At 39.1% G+C, this 16625-nt stretch overlaps 1 long non-coding RNA gene across 2 annotated transcripts; it reads left to right on the forward strand.

The window, feature by feature from the left end:
* The first annotated feature begins 1075 nt into the window (after positions 1-1075).
* LOC147380109 (uncharacterized) lies at positions 1076-11578 on the forward strand. Of its 2 annotated transcripts, none has more exons than XR_015134604.1 (3): positions 1076-1494; positions 8265-8832; positions 9490-11578. It is a non-coding gene; the product is annotated as an uncharacterized LOC147380109 (long non-coding RNA). The 2 variants fall into 2 exon arrangements; XR_015134600.1 differs by having other exon boundaries at positions 8265-8491.
* Positions 11579-16625: the final 5047 nt, after the last annotated feature.

The following is a 16625-nucleotide window of genomic DNA, read 5'->3' on the forward strand; positions in this document are numbered from 1 at the left end:
AGACTCTTGAGAGTCCCTTGGACTGCAAGGAGATCCAACCAGTACATTCTAAAGGAGATCAGTTCTGGGTGTTCTTTGGAAGGAATGATGCTAAAGCTGAAACTCCAGTACTTTGGCCACCTCATGCAAAGAGTTGACTCATTGGAAAAGACTCTGATGCTGGGAGGGATTGGGGGCAGGAGGAGAAAGGGACAACAGAGGATGAGATGGCTGGATGGCATCACTGACTCTATGGACATGAGTTTGAGTGAACTCCAGGAGATGGTGATGGACAGGGAGGTTTGGCATGCTGCGATTCATGGGGTCACAAAGAGTTGGACATGACTGAGCGACTGAACTGAACTGAACTGAATATTCCATTGTGTATATGTACCACAGCTTTCTTATACGTTTGTCTGCCGATGGACATCTAGATTGCTTCCATGTCCTGGCTATTGTAAACAGTGGTGCAATGAACATTGGGGTACATGTGTCTCTTTCAATTCTGGTTTCCTTGGTATTGATTTTTTTTATCGTGAGTTACCATTACCTTATCAGTGTTTTAAAGACCTCTTCCTGTTTTTAACTTCATGTTAAGATTCATTAAATGCACGGAATCTTCTAACTAGTTTAAGAGTCAGATATGCTAGGAAAGAATTATTTAACAGGTTCTAATACTCAAGATCCATAGAACTTTCAGTGTGGTACTAAAGTGTCTTTTCTGTCTATACTAATAAGTAAAACTATTTGTCATAAAATAAAAAATCACAGATTTCATACATATCAATGTATATAGGGAAGGCATTTCAAAGGGTGGGTGCTAGACAATGTCCCAGATGTGTGACTTCTTTAAAGGTTCTGCTTGGGAGATTAGAAGTTATATTGAAATCAGTGGCCATCTAACAACTTGACCACTGTTTCTGGGGTTGTATTTTTTAAACATAGCAGCCCTCTGGCTTAACCACAGAAGCATCTCATGAGTTATAGAGGAACTTGAGCAGAGTTGTATTTGTAAAGAAAGAAACCTAAAAAAAATAATAAACATTTCCGTTTTTATAGATCTACTTTGTTTTCTTCAAATTATGTTTTAGTGACAACTTGAAGGACTTGCTACCAGTGGCTGAAAACCTCAACATGGTTTCCTTGGCAATCAGTAGAATATGAAATGGAAATGAAAGGAAAGTTACCTAATGAAAAGCTCATGACTCCTGACTGCTCCTCCTTGATCCCCTCCAGATTAGAGGAAATTCAGTGGAAGTAATGAGCCAGCGTGGGACTTGGAACAAGTAATCTGGCCTCCTCCCTGGACTGTTGATCAAACAATCTGTGTGCTGCCGCTATAATGTTATTAATTCATGGTTGGATCGGTGTGAGATGCACCACAGGAGAGCAAGGAAATCAGACTGAAAGATGTTTTCTATTTAGGGAAAGATGAGTTGTTAGATGGGGAATGCTTCTTCCTGAATGTGGGCTTACTCTCAATGTTTCACCCAGGCCAGATCCTCGCGTGGGCAGGTGGGTGATTCCTACTCTTCTTTTGTGGTATGACATTCTGAGTTCACTGTTGTTTGTTCCTTGTGATTTCTAGTGTCTTTCTGTAATCACAGATAGTCAGAAAAGCCCTAAAGTCCTCTTATTGACATAGCATGAAATTTTATCTGCATTTTTTTAATTTAGAAAAATATTTTAGAATAAGAAGCATACACATTTTGAAAAGCATATGTATGAAGACAACATAGCAATGTTTTCATTGCTTGTATCATATCCTTGAACCCTTTAATTTTTCTCACACCAGAAAATATTTTTAATTATATAATTTTTATAAAAATTTAGGTAGGCCTACTAACAACTCATTTCCCTTTTGTTACTCATCTTTTTTTTTTAATATAGAGTTTTTGGTTCTTGCTTCCATATCTGTGGTTTGATGTTTATCCTCTCAATTAATTTCAGTTCTTTCTGTTCTTTTACCAAAATACTTTCCTTTGCACATGCACTTGGAATTCTGTATCTCCTCATCATTTTGTTCTTCAGTTAGTTCAGTTCAATTCAGTTGTTCAGTCGTGTCTGACTCTTTGAGACCACATGAACTGCAGCACGCCAGGCCTCCCTGTCCATTACCAACTCCTGGAGTTTACTCAAACTTCTGTCAGTTGAGTCGGTGATGCCATCCAACCATCTCATCCTCTGTCGTCCCCTTCTCCTCCCACCTTCAGTCTTTCCCAGTATCAGGGTCTTTTCCAATGAGTCAGCTCTTCGCATCAGCTGGCTAAAGTATTGGAGTTTCAGCTTCAACATCAGTCCTTCCAGTGAATATTCAGGACTGATTTCCTTTAGGATGGACTGGTTGGATCTTCAACCAAGGGATTCTCAAGAGTCTTCCCCAACACCACAGTTCAAAATCATCAATTCTTCAGCGCTCAGCTTTCTTTATAGTCCAACTCTTACATCCATCCTTGACTACTGGAAAAACCATAGCTTTGACTAGACGGACCTTTGTTGGCAAAGTAATGTCTCTGCTTTTTAATATGCTATCTAATAATACTCCTTCCAAGGAGTAAGTGTCTTTTAATTTCATGGCTGCAATCACCATCTGCAGTGATTTTGGAGCCCCCCAAAATAAAGTCTGTCATTGTTTCCACTTTTTCACCATCTATTTGCCATGAAGTGGTGGCACCGGATGCCATGATCTTAGTTTTCTGAATGTTAATCTTTAAGCCAACTTTTTCACTGTCTTCTTTCACTTTCATCAAGAGGCTCTTTAGTTCTTCTTCACTTTCTGCCATAAGGGTGGTATCATCTGCATATCTGAGGTTATTGATATTTCTCCTGGCAATCTTGATTCCAGCTTGTGCTTTATCAAACCCAGCATTTCTCATGATTACTCTGCATATAAGTTAAATAAGCAGGGTGAGAATATACAGTCTTGATGTACTCCTTTCTTCCTTATAGGTAGTAATCTAAATCTAACCTTAAATCATGGTTTCAAATGATGAGGATCTATTAACTTATCTATACTTCTAACATCCTAAAAAGGAATGAAGGGGATTTATAATAACATATGAAGTATAATAGGATGTATTCAATTAAAAGTAAGAAAAGTTGGCAAGGAAAAACTAATGTTGGAAAATTAAGAAGCCAAAGGTGAGATCAGTATAGAAATACTTGCCAATTAGAGTCACACCTGGCTTGGTGCACAATCCCTGGTTTTTGTTCACCAGTTTTAAATCCCCTCCTTGTAGGCTGAGGACTATAACCCACCTGTATGAGGGCTCTCCAGAGAAACTGAACCTATGCTGCTGCTACTGCTGATAAGTTGCTTCAGTCATGTCTGACTCTGTGCGACCCTATAGACGGCAGCCCACCAGGCTCCCCCGTCCCTGGGATTCTCCAGGCAAGAACACTGGAGTGGGTTGCCATTTCCTTCTCCAATGAATGAAAGTGAAAAGTGAAATTGAAGTTGCTCAGTCATGTCCAACTCTTAGCAACCCCATGGACTACAGCCTACCAGGCTCCTCCATCCATGGGATTTTCCATGCAAGAGTACTGGAGTGGGGTGCCATTGCCTAGGAGATACATATCTTTTATCTCTTAAGAAACTTAATGAATAGGCTCCATAATGGCATTATGGAGGCTGACAAATCTAAGCAGTTTAAGTTTTAATGCCATCAGCCTGCAGACCCAGGGAAGAGACAGTGCTGTAGTTCAAGTCAAATGAAAGCCAAGACTTCCCTGGTGGTCCTGTGGCTAAGACTCCATGCTCCCAGTGCAGGAGGCCCTGGTTCTATCACTGGTCAGGGAACTAGATCCCACATGCCTTAACTGAGACCTGGTGAAACTAAATAAATAAAGAACAACGAAGGCCATTTGCTGGCAGAATTTCCTCTTGCTCAGGAAGGTTAGGCTTTTGTTCTGTTTAGGCTTTCAGCTGATTGGAAGTGGCCTACCCACATTATGGAGAGCAATCTGCTTTACTCAAGCTCCACTCATTTAAATGTTAGTCTCATTTGAAAAACACACTTATGGAAACATCTAGAATAATATTTGACTACATGACTGGGCACCATGGCCCTGCCAAGTTGATACATAAAATTAACTATCATACCACTGAAATCTTCTCCTTCCTTGCCTTTACCATCCACTTGCCTTTTTAAGGGGTTACTTTTCCTCTCCCATTTCCCCCTAAACCATGAAGTTTCTCTTCATCCACTCTTCTTACTCCTTCCACTCATGAGACTCAGAAGTCCATAGTTCATCAGGCCATGAGGTCCTATTTCCAGAATTGGGTGAACATTCTTTCTGGTGGCCAAAAATTGCTTATGAATAGGCTCCTAAGTTATCTTGGGCTTCCTGCTAATCTCTCCTCCAACAACCCTGGTGCCCAGCTCTTTGTAAAAACTCCTTACATTGTTGCAAGTCTATTGTCATGAGCCACCACTTATGCTAAAGAGTTGTACAGTAGGAAGCAGCTTTGCCAGCCTTGGCCACATTTTCTGGGGCCAATGATGCCAATACACAGGCCTGCAGCTTTAACAATTTACTTTCATCCCTAATGAGGATAAAAAGTGAAGTGAAAGTCACTCAGTCGTGTCCGACTCTTTGCAATCCCATGGACTATACAGTTCATGGAATTCTCCAGGCCAGAATATTGGAGTGGGTAGTCTTTCCCTTCTCCAGGGGATCTTCCTAACCCAGGGATCAAACCCAGGTCTCCCACATTGCAAGCAGATTCTTTACCAGCTGAGCCACAAGGGAAGCTATAAAGGATATGAGGATAAAGCTATAAGGATAAACAATAGGACAATTCCTGGGAAGATTTCCAAGGGCCCAGCAGTCCAGTTTGTCTCTGCTTGATTCCCCTTCTTACTCACCTGAAGAATAGAGACCAGACCATAATCAGGAGTTGCAGGAATTAGTTGCTAATTCTGGCAGGCTTCAGAAGCTTGTGAGGCAAAATAACTTTCAATAGGGAAAGCAAAAAAAAAAAAAGACAACAACACAAAAAATTTATAGACAGAGACTCAAATATAAGTCTGTACTGTTCTCCCCTTTTCTTTTTTTAACCAGTCAACTGACGAGGACTCTTCAAGGCATAACAATCATTTCTGAAACTTTTGCTAATATTCGCATACCACCTGAGCCCAGATCTCAGACCAGTCAAAGCTGTGGGATCCAGGGAAAGTCACATAGACTCTACTCTAGTTACCACATCTGTAAAACCGAATGAGTAACGTGTTCCTCTCAAAATTACTGTGAGAGGTAACTGATAGAGTACATGGGAAAGAGTTCTGTAAACTGTCGAGTGCATCCAGACAGTACGTATTTAGTAAATCTGTTAAGGTGTACTGAAGACATTAAAACAAGTCAGATAGTTCATAAAAAGAAAACAAAGTAAATGATTAGTTATCATTTTAAAAGAAGAGTAGATGAGATGAGTCAGGAAGAAGAGTTTAGTCATTTGCAGGTTACTTACTCCCCTCCCAGTAAAAAATATAGATGTGCATATGTTTAGATTATACAGACAGATGCCTCAGTCAATTGCTTTTCAGTTTGTCAGGTCAACATCAAAAATAATAATTATTTTTAAAGCTAAGAAACTTGAGTAATCTGATGGAGTAATTTAGCTGGAAGAGTGAAAAACTATTCAGTGATAGGTATTTATTAACATGTATATCAAAATATCAATATTAAGCACATATTTTTATATGTACATATATTTTATTTGGGAAGGAAATAACATGTTATTTCTTAGTGCATTTTAATTCTTTTGTGTATCATTGTTTCCCACCTATTGTTTAACTTTTTAATTCTCTTCTATTTTTTTTTTCTTTGTGGTCAAGTGTTATATCATAGACCACCTTAGATTAGCTGAGAAAATTTTACTTGTGACAGAATTTGAAAGTATGCCACATCAAAAGTGGGCAAAAGAATCCGTTTCTTGGCTCTCCTCTCCTCGCCTTGAGAGTCTGCCCCAGTGGCCCCTACCACTCCCACCGGTAACCATCTCACTCCACTTTGAACCCAGGTGTATTTAGTATCTGTAACTCTCATCTGATTCTCACATGCCACTCAGTAACATAACATCTCTTTGCAAGTTTAGATTTACACTTAAATGTTCCATTTCCCCTCACACCAGCTAATATTAATAGCTAACGCTAATTGAGGATTTTCTATGTGCCTATGTGCCAGGCAGAGTTCTAAAATTACACAAGTTAACTTATTCAATATTTGAAAGGATCCTCTGGGAGAGGTACTATTATTTCTATTACATATGTTAGAAAAACTGAAGGGTGAATGAAGTATTTGCTCAACACCCCAGAGCCAAGTGTTCTGGTTCTGCCGACCTCAGGCCTCCAGAGGTCTGGTTTTGAGGCTGAACTGAACTACTGAGTTGTTGGAAGCTCAGAGATGTCAGTCAAGACCTTGCCTCTCATTGCCGGTACCACCAGCAACTCACCGTGATTTGCATTCAATAAGGGACAGTAAATGTCTTATGGATGTTGCTCTATGAAAAGAAATCCTATTGTTATGGAAAAAATAAAGAAACAAAAGGTAGGAAACTTATGTTCTACTAATGCTATTTTCATTGTTTTCTCCTTATTTTTCTTTTCCCATACTAAACTAAAAATTTTAGATTAAGCTGATCTGTGCTGAGTTCAGAATCAAGGAATGTTAATGATATCGAGGGTTTTCTCGCACTGATTTTTTTTCTTGGTATCAGTCTGTGGTTTGGTGGTGTAACTATAGAAACATGGATAGAAACTCCCTATTATGCAACAAACCACTTCCTGTGTCTGTTTATTCATTTATCTGCAGTGTCTTAGCTAAACCTTCTCTACCTGAAGGGTCTTGTAATTGCAACAATCTCACTACACAGAGCATAAACATTGCGGAGTGCTGAAGAGCATGGACTTGGTACCCAGAATTTGAGGTTAGAATCTTTAGGTAAATCTTGTGTACATAACATGTACCTCACTAGGGTGTTATGAAAGATTACCTGTGTTAATCTATGTAAAGCACTTTAAACAATGCCATGCATATAATAAGTACTTAAATGTTTGTACTCTCAATCTCAAGAAATATACTCTATCCAGCCTTGTGCAATTAGAAGCTTCAATTCAATTCAACCCAAAGCATAACAAAGTGAAGCCTTTATTCTCATAGGAACATTGAAACTTAGATTTGAAATAGAAGCCAATGGTATGCTGCTCACATTTCTCTGTATTATACCTAACAGGTAGTAACTGTGATTCTGCTTAAACATTCCCAGTGATGGAGAGCCTACTACCTCTCAAGAAAATTAATCTATTTAATTAAGTCTAGTTTAATTCTGAATAAGCTTATGCTTTATACTGAACAGAAATCTCCCCTTCTGTGAATTCCACTGATGGTTTCCAGTCATGGGTTAACTAGCAACATTCTTCTATTTCCTTGGGCAGAAGTGCTTCATGAATTCTTAAAATGTTTGATTCCATGTTTTTTTTTTTTTTAAGTACATTTTTGAATTATTTGCCAAACCAAAATTAAAAAAAAAAAAGTGCATAATATCCTTGGGAAGTTTGCTTTGTTGTTGTTCAGTCACCCAGTTGTATCCAACTCTCTGTGACCCCACGGACTGCAGAACGTCAGGCCTTCCTGTCCCTCACCATCGCCCAAAGTTTTCCCAAGTTCATGTCCATTGCATCGGTGATGCCATCCAGCCATCTCATCCTCTGGTGCCCTCTTCTCCTTCTGCCCTCAATCTTTCCCAGCATCAGGGACTTTAACCAATGAATCAGCTGTTGGCTGACTTACTAATCAGTATTATTCCCTTACTAATCACATCCATTTTCCAAGTTAAAACGTTGAGAACTGGAGAGGCTAACTAACTTTCCCAAGTATGTTATACACCTTATTTGTCAAACCGAAATTCAAAAAAAGGGTGCATAATATCTTTGGGAGGTTTGCTTAGCCTCTCCAGTTCTCAGCTTTTTAACTTGGAAAATGGATATGACTAGTAAGTGAACAATAACCACTTAATAAATGTCTGATCTGGAGAAGGGAATAGCAACCCATGCCAGTATTCTTGTCTGGAGAATTTCATGGACAGAGGGGACTGGCAGGCTACAGTCCATGGAGTTGCAAAGAGTCAGACATGACTGAGCGACTAACACCCCCCCACCCCAACCACCACACAAATGTCAGATGCACCTTTAATAATTATTATCATTGTATTATTGGCATTTGATATAAGCTTTTAGGAGGCTCCCTTAAAACCCTGTGACTCCATTTTTCTCATGTTGTTGTAGACAATTCTCAGCTATCTTCTTTCTCAACCCAGTGGAGGACGTCTTCCAGGCTTCAAAGCCCAAACTTGGCCTTATAATAAACTGAGCGTGGGCTTTCCTGGGCTTCAACCCATTCAAGATAATCCAGCAGGAGTATCACTCAACTTCCAGCAGCTGAAAATATTCCAGGACAGGTGTTCACATGCCCCAGCGGGTAGCAGATACTTTGGAAATCCACTGGAGCCAAGGTTTGCTAACATCAAGGTGTTAAGAGGTGTTCCGGGGTGGTGTGACCCTGTGTCACAGCTGCCTACTGCAAACCCTACATTTCTGCACATCTCAGCTGCCAGACGCTCCAAAGGCCCCTGTGGCCTCAGATAGGAAGCCATCCACCACAGAACACATTTCTACTTTGGGGACAGTTCCTGTCTCCTGTTAATCCAGCTTTGCAGAGGCTGGAGACTGGAAGACTTGGAAGACTGGCAGTACTCAGTCCTCAGCTCAGTAAACCATCTTATGTTTGCCCTGCTTATCTACTCAGCTCTTCCAAGCAGGAGCTAGAATCTGAAGGAAGTCTGCCTAAGCTTGGGTAAAATAATGTCCCCCTTTGGCTGTCTGTCCTGTAATATCTGTGAAGTATATTGTTAACTAGTTTTAAAAATTATAAATGTGATATATGTGCACAGTAAGATTTTTTTCAAGCATTTCTATTATAAGTTCAGAGCATACAATAAAAAGCTATATATGCCTAACCACTATCACCCAGTTCCACTGCCCACTGATAGCTCTCCTTGTAAACTGTTGCAGATATTTCATGCTCCTATGTATGTAATTGTACATACATGCCTATTTTTATAAGAATATCAAGGGAATCTTATTATAAAAGTATAGATATGTGCTTTACATACTTTATATTTTGGGCATTTTTCCATCACAGCAGAGATAGGGTGTTTCCTTCTTTTCAATGATTCTATAACATTTTATTAAGTTAAAATCTTAACCAGTATTTTATTAATGAATATTGAGATTCTTTTTAATTTTTTTCTCTTGTTAGTCCAAATGGTGTAAACTAGCCTCACAAGATGGCCTCCAATGACCTTTCTTCCTGGTCTTTGTGCCATCTTGTATACAGTTCCCTAACTGAATTGGGTTGACCTGTGTAACTAGGATATTGTGGAAGTGGTCAGGTGTGACTTCCAGGACTAGATCCTATGAAGCACTGTGGCTTCTGCTTGCTCTTTTCCAGATCGGTCACTCTGATGGAAGCCAGCTGTCCTGTGCTGGGGACACTGCAACAGTCCTACTGAGAGGTCTTTGGGGTGATGGACTAAGGTCTCCTACAACTTGTCAGCCATGAATGTGAGTCACATTGGAACTGGATCTTCCAGCCCCAGTCAATCTGCAGATGACGGCAGCCTCCACTTATACCATGACTACAACCTTGTGAGATACCCACCCAGCTAAGCTGCTCTCCAGCTCCTGACACACAGACACTGCATGAAATAAATGTTTGTTATGATGTTAAGCTTTTAAGTTTCAGGGTAATTTCTTAGGCTGTGATACATAACTTTTATCCAAACAGTCATAACAATCATCCCTCTCTTACTTTTGTGAGTCTATGAAAGTCTTTAAGACCAATTCCTAGAAGTAGAATTATTAAATTAAAACAAATGTGAATTTTAAATTTCACTTAACAATATAAAATTTAATTTAATCATGTCTCACAGTGAATGAATAAGCTTCCCCGTATCTACCCTCATCATCACAACCCACACTAAATTTTGGCCATTGTATAGGTTTAAAATTTTTTTTCAATTTGGATTTTTTAGTTAGGCGTGAGGTTGAGCAGTTTTTTCATGTATTTATTGAACAGTTTTATATTTCTGTTAACTGTCAATTGATGTCTTTCAATCATCTTTACATTGAATTACTCTTTTCCCTATTAATTTGTTAGCACTCTTTGTATATTAAGAAAATTAGCCCTGTTTTATCTGTGTACATATTTTCACCCATTTTGACATTTTAACTTTGGTATTACTTACAGAAGTTTTTCAGAGTAGAAGGTGTTACTTTTTGTAGTAAACTGTATTTTGGATTTTTGTAAAAAGTTTTCTCTGCCATTTTTAAAATTATTAAGAGAAAAATACTCACATTATCTTCTGGTTCATATCTTACTTTTTTTTTTTTAACCTCCCAGAACTGGTGACTGGAAAATTGAATCTCAAGAAACAAAAAGAAAAGCCCTGATTTGTAATATTTGCCAATTTCTGAAGTGTAAACACCCCACCATGATCAGTTACAAGCTATCTATATAAATTTACTTAACACAGAGTTAGAAAAAGATGTGCACAGTTGCCTCTTGTCAGCTGGCTGTATGCCAGTTCCAGTGCATCCCTGCACCAGAAATGAATTTTGACATAAGGAATGTGGGAAATCCAGCTTTCCACCCTGCTCCCATGTAACTTCCCCACCATGTGTCAAATTCATTTTTTTCTATACTGAAGGGTTCAAGTTGATCATATTCATGTCTTCTATATGTATTTGGGTCTATGTCTATACCCTGTGGCCTCTTTCATTGATTATCTGTTCCACCACACAGTTTAATTACTAGAGGTTTATCGTATTTTTTAATACTTGGCAAGGCTAGCTCTTGTAAATAGTCTTCTTTCCCAGAGTTTTCCCTGGCTCTGTTCATATGTAGTTCTTACAGATGTACCCTTGGCTTAGAAAGGTTTATAGCTTTGTACTAGTCATTTAAAAATTTAAGCCTGTGACTATGCACAACTAAGACTACACCATAATAATACTTAAGTGATCATGTTCCCGGAAAAACTCATGAATGCTTTTTGGTGAATTCTTTCCTTAAGGACTAGCATGCTGCTACTGCTAAGTCACTTCAGTCGTGTCCGACTCTGTGCGACACCACAGACGGCAGCCCACCAGGGTCCCCCGTGCAATGCAATACAATTGGATAAAAGCAACTGAACACAGAACTTGGTCATATTTTGATAATATTTTGACATAAATGCTGTTAATACTGACTGTACATTTTTAGGCGTGTCTTAGACTTTTATGTTTATACTAAAAAATGCAAACAAGTTGTTAGAGCTGTTCCAAACTTCTGATTCAGTTTAATGGATGTAGTCCTAGACTGCAGTGTGAATTCCTTTAAAGAACCATTTGCAAATATTTGTTACTATGAATTGGATTTTAATCTCAATACCATTAAACTAAATCGAAATTTTAAAAATAGACTGGATGCTGTCAGCTGAGGTAGATGTTGGGGGGCATGTAAGACTATAACTTTCATTAAAATTGCTGAATGTGCACGCTAACATATATCATTTACATTCTTATTATATTATGTATAAAAATATAAGCTTTTATTTCAACATAGGTTTTCACTGTTAAAACTGTTTCAAATCCACTGAGCTGAGTCTTCAGCAAGATGTGAGGATGGGTGGGGTAGCGAAAGGTGTGTCTAACTTACTTATAAAGTTGCTTGAGTTTCTGTCTAGGTCTTCAGTTTCCCCACTCACATCAACCCGTGTACCTTGAGTCTAAATGCTCTTGTCTTCTGTGTTTGATTGTTCATTTGTTTTAGTTTTCATTCCCCCCTCCCATCAAAAACTAATTTCACAGTATAAAGATCAGTGGTTGCCAAAGGCTAGGGTGAAGGAAGGGGAATAGGCAGAGAACAGAGGATTTTTAGGGCAGTGAAACCTCACTGGAGGATACTATAATGGTGGATATATGTCATTATACGTTTGTCCAGACCTACAAAATATATAGCACCAAGGGTGAACTCTAATGTATACTGTGGTTTGGGGTGATAACAATGTGTTAATTTATGTTCATCAATTGTAACGAATGTTCCACTCTAGTAGGGGATGTTGAAAACATAACATGGGTGGGGGACGGGGTACATGGGAAATCTCTGGACCTTCCATTCAATTTTGCTGTGAACCTGAAAATACCCTAAGAAATAAGTCTATTAAAGACAAACTGATATCCCTTTGTCATACTAAAGTGCAAATGATGGATGAAAGATTAAAGTGCTGTCTCTCGTAAGGACCCTTGGCTTTCAACAGGGAGACAAGCTGTAAAATTGATGGGCTGAAGCTTCAATTCTGGCTGCAAGTGGATGTGAGAGTTTAAGAACATCACAGCCCTCTCATGAATCATAAGGAGAGGAGGGGAGCAGAGATGAAAGGCAAAGGGAAAGATTGAAAAAGCAGAAGAATTGAGGGCACAGGATTTATGCTCTGATTTTGGCACTATAATTTCCAGGATGAGTGATCTTGAGAACACCCTGAGACTCGTTTTTCTCACCTGAGAGAACATCCTATCGGTGCTTTAATGAAGATAAATTCAGTTACTATAGGAGGACATGCTTCAGTAATTGAATTAATAAAAATATGTTGGTTATTAGTCACAAAGAAAGCAGATGTGCTTTTGAAACATTTAGTCTGCAGATTGACAATGGGAGTCAGTCTACCTGTTTTTCTCTCCTTTTCCATTAACTATGCATCTGAACTTTATCATCTTAAAATTGAGATAATATTTACTTCCCCAGGATATTTTAAAGATTAAAAATATATGTCTGTAAAGTGTCTGTCTGTCCTTACTCCTATCCCAAGAAGTATTCCACAAATGTTTTGGTCATTTCTTTTCCAGGGCTTCCCCTTCCCTGGTGGCTCAGTGGTAAAGAACCCACCTGCCAATGCAGGAGATGTGGGTTCAATCCCTGGGTCAGGAAGATTGCCTGGAGAAGGAAATGGCAACTCCCTCCAGCATTCTTGCCTGGGAAATCCCATGGTGGGCTACAGTCCATAGGGCTGAAGAGTCAGACATGACTTAGCATCTAAAGAACAACAAGAATTTCCTTCCCAAATCCATGAGAGAAGACATTACTGTCTATTCCTGAAGTTCAGCTCAATCAGAAGTCAAGCCCCATTGACTCTGGAAAGAAGAATCCCTGACTTTCCCGTGACTTCTTTTAGGGCATTTACTACTTTTTATCTTCCCCTGCTCATTGTTCCCATTGCTCACTCCTTGGTCCTATGGGTGGGTTTGTGGCTTTTGCCCCCACCGTTCTATTAAAAGTGCACCTATTTTAGAGGAAGTAAACTATGAAGGTTCTAAGGACAGTTAAAAGTGAAGTGATGCATTTAGAAAGGGAGCAAAGTTTTAAAACACAGAGCAACGATCCATTCTATTTTAAATTGCACTATTTACAGTTAAGAGCATAGGGTATAAATGAGAAGTAGAATAATTCTGATTGTTACTGCAGTATATATTTCTGAAAAAGATATTTATTCTTCTTTTCTTCATGTTTGTATTCTCAGTTACCACCTGTCTGCTTGTATAGAATTTACTTCCTTTCTACCAAGCTGCTGGGTTTCTCAGGGAGTGGGGAGCTTCTGAACCTCGCGTGTGATTGCTTCCCTCAGTTTGGTAAAGAGATCAGTCACCAAGTCACCCTTTGCTCTCCAGTGATAGTTGCCACCTCTCGTTTTCACAAGAAATGATAAAACAAATGAGTCAGCCCCAAGGACCCTTCAAGAATGGCACGCGATGCTCAGGCTAGCTTCAGCTTTAGCTAGAGCTGAAAAGGTTTCAAAAAAATAAAATAAAATAAAACCTTTCAGAAATCCTTCTTTCAGACATACAGGCAGGAATCTGGCTTCTTTGCTCTCTCTCTTTGCCTTGTATCTGTCTTTCTGAATTTCACTTAACTTAAAAAAAAAAAACAAAAACACAAAGATATGATTTTTAGTTTGAACAAAAAAGCAGTGATATAGTAGCCTGTGATCTTCCTCTTTAAGGTAAGATTCTGCATAATTATGTATAAGAGAAGGTATTTGGAATAGTAGAAGAAGGCAGGCATGTTTATTCTCCTGATTTTCAGTCATTTCCTCATCAACAAGTATAATTCTAGAAAGACATTTTTGCTAATGCTGCATTGTTGGTTTCCTTTTCTTCTTGAGATAAATTCTGTTTCAATGACTTTTTCTTCACCCACCGGTTTATCCTCTGTTGTTTTTCTAACTATGTTTTTTAAAAAATCATAATTTCTTGTTTTAAGTACTGGGAATGGTGTATATATTAAAATAATTGTCAAATAATAGGTGAAAGACAAAATATGCAGCTGAGAAATTCTAAATGAAACTCATATCTAAACTACTTTTTTGAACAGCTTTGTACATGATCACTTGTATGAAAAGGAGGTGTTAACTTATGTAGTGAATGGGAGAAGGATTTTAGTTCCTTTGAAATTTCATTACTGTTTATGTATACTCTAGAAAGAAAACAAACCAATAGCATTTTGAAATTATTTAGTCACTTATAGTATCCCACAAGCATTCTTTCTTGTTTGCAGGAGTTCAGTGTCTTGTCATCAGACTGGGTAAAGTGAAGTTGTGGGGACAAGAACTTTGGGCAACAGGACAGTGGATCAAGTTGGTGGAAAAGGAAGCTTTGATATTAGAGGAACTGGTTTAGCCCAGCACAGAGCATAGACAAAGCCAACTATGTATTTTTCCAAAGCATTTGCCTTTAAAAAAAAATGGAATTTTAGTCAGGTAAAGAAGTAGGACTTCAGTCTGAGTATTTATTTTTGTCTATTTATACATTCTTTGTAATAACTCAGATCAAAAGGTTTGTATTAGATGCATTATGCTTATGTAATTGAAGAAATCAATTTATTGCTGCTAACATGAAAGTGAAAAGCGAAAGAAGTCGCTCAGTCGTGTCCGACTCTTAGCGACCCCATGGACTGCAGCCTACCAGGCTCCTCCATCCATGGGATTTTCCAGGCAAGAGTACTGGAGTGGGGTGCCATTGCCTTCTCCTAATGTTATTAAGTTATGGCAAATCTATGATCCACCCATCTGATTCAGACTGATTCAGGGTTAATGTGTGCAATGACCTGGTGATTGCCCTCCAGACAACTTCTGAAGTTTAGGAAGAGCCTGTAAACAATGCTGATAACAGTGCCTGGCAAATATTTGGCTTGGGAGTACTTAATATTTGCTGAATAAATGAATAAGCATGAAGTCAACCAGCACGTAGTTATCTATGCTCCTTTGGAGCTAATCTTAGTTTATGTTACCAATTGTACATGACAAGTTCTTTGTTTTAACTGTCTCTTATTATCTTAAAAATTACCTCTTTTTAACATCAAGAAAGGTTCCCGGCCACCCCACCCCCACCCCCACCCCCAGCCCCAGCTTTGGTATTCCAGGATTTGATTTGATTGGTCTTGAACAGAGGAGCCTGGCATGCTGCAGTCCGTGGGGTTGCAAAGAGTAGGACTGAGCAACAACAAAGCGTAAGACACAGAGGAGTGCTATATCCCCCTAGGCGATGTTCTCCCTGCCTCAGTTGGCCCTTTTCAGTCAGAAGTGGAAGAATTCTGCCTTTGTTTATAAACAGCGTTCCCGTAAGAAAACACACTGATTACCACAGTGATTACAGCATACACTATCTGAAGGATAAATGTTAATTAGTTGTGACTAGTCCTTAACACCAGGGATGTTACAAGATTAAGAGAAGCAGAGGAGAAAGAGAAGCATGATATATAAGTAAGCTGGCAGAAGGTGATTACAGGGAGTGAGCTATTATTATATGGTAATGGTTTATTGCAATAGGTCTTAACAAGGCTTTTATAGAACATATTCATATCACTTTGAAAATTCTGTTTCCTAAGGGAGGAAACAGAAGCAGAATTTGTTGACAGAGACACTCAGTACCATATTTTACAGTTTCCAGGAATGAGAAACGGTCGATTAGTCACATCAGTTGAGCGTATATGAGAGTGAAGAATGGAAGCGTTTTGCTATCCTAGGTTAGATATCGAGTAATTTTGCTATTCTTTTGGGTAGAAATACAACTAAGAATTGATCCAACTGGGGTTTTAAGATAAGCATACCAGATAAAGCAGGACACAGTGAAAGATTCTCAGATTAGAGAAGACCTGTGGTAAGACTGTAGAAGTTTGACCCTGGTGGCCTCCTGAAGCAATGCTGGGCATTTGTGAGAGAATGAATTCTAGAGTGAATTTCCCCAGTTTTTTGTTTTTGCTTTTTCAAATTTTTGGCTGTATTGGGTCTTCACCGCTGCATGCGGGCTTTCTCTAGTTGCAGTGAGCAGGGGCTACTCTTAGTGGCAGAGCATGGGCTTCTCACTGTGGAGCATGGCTTCTAGGGTGCCTGGGCTCAGTAATTGTGTCGTATGGGCTTAGTTGCCCTGTGGCTTGTGGGATCTTCCCAGAGCAGGGATTGAACCTGTTTCCCCTGGGTTGGCAGGCGAATTCTTAACCACCGGACAACCAGGGAAGTCCTCACCCCCCAGTTTTAAGTCTAGACGTTTGGTCACGGG

Source organism: Bos grunniens, chromosome 1 (genome assembly GCF_055505025.1).
Source record: "Bos grunniens cultivar Pamir isolate PY7600 chromosome 1, Bosgru_T2T1.0, whole genome shotgun sequence".
NCBI classification, from domain to species: domain Eukaryota; kingdom Metazoa; phylum Chordata; class Mammalia; order Artiodactyla; family Bovidae; genus Bos; species Bos grunniens.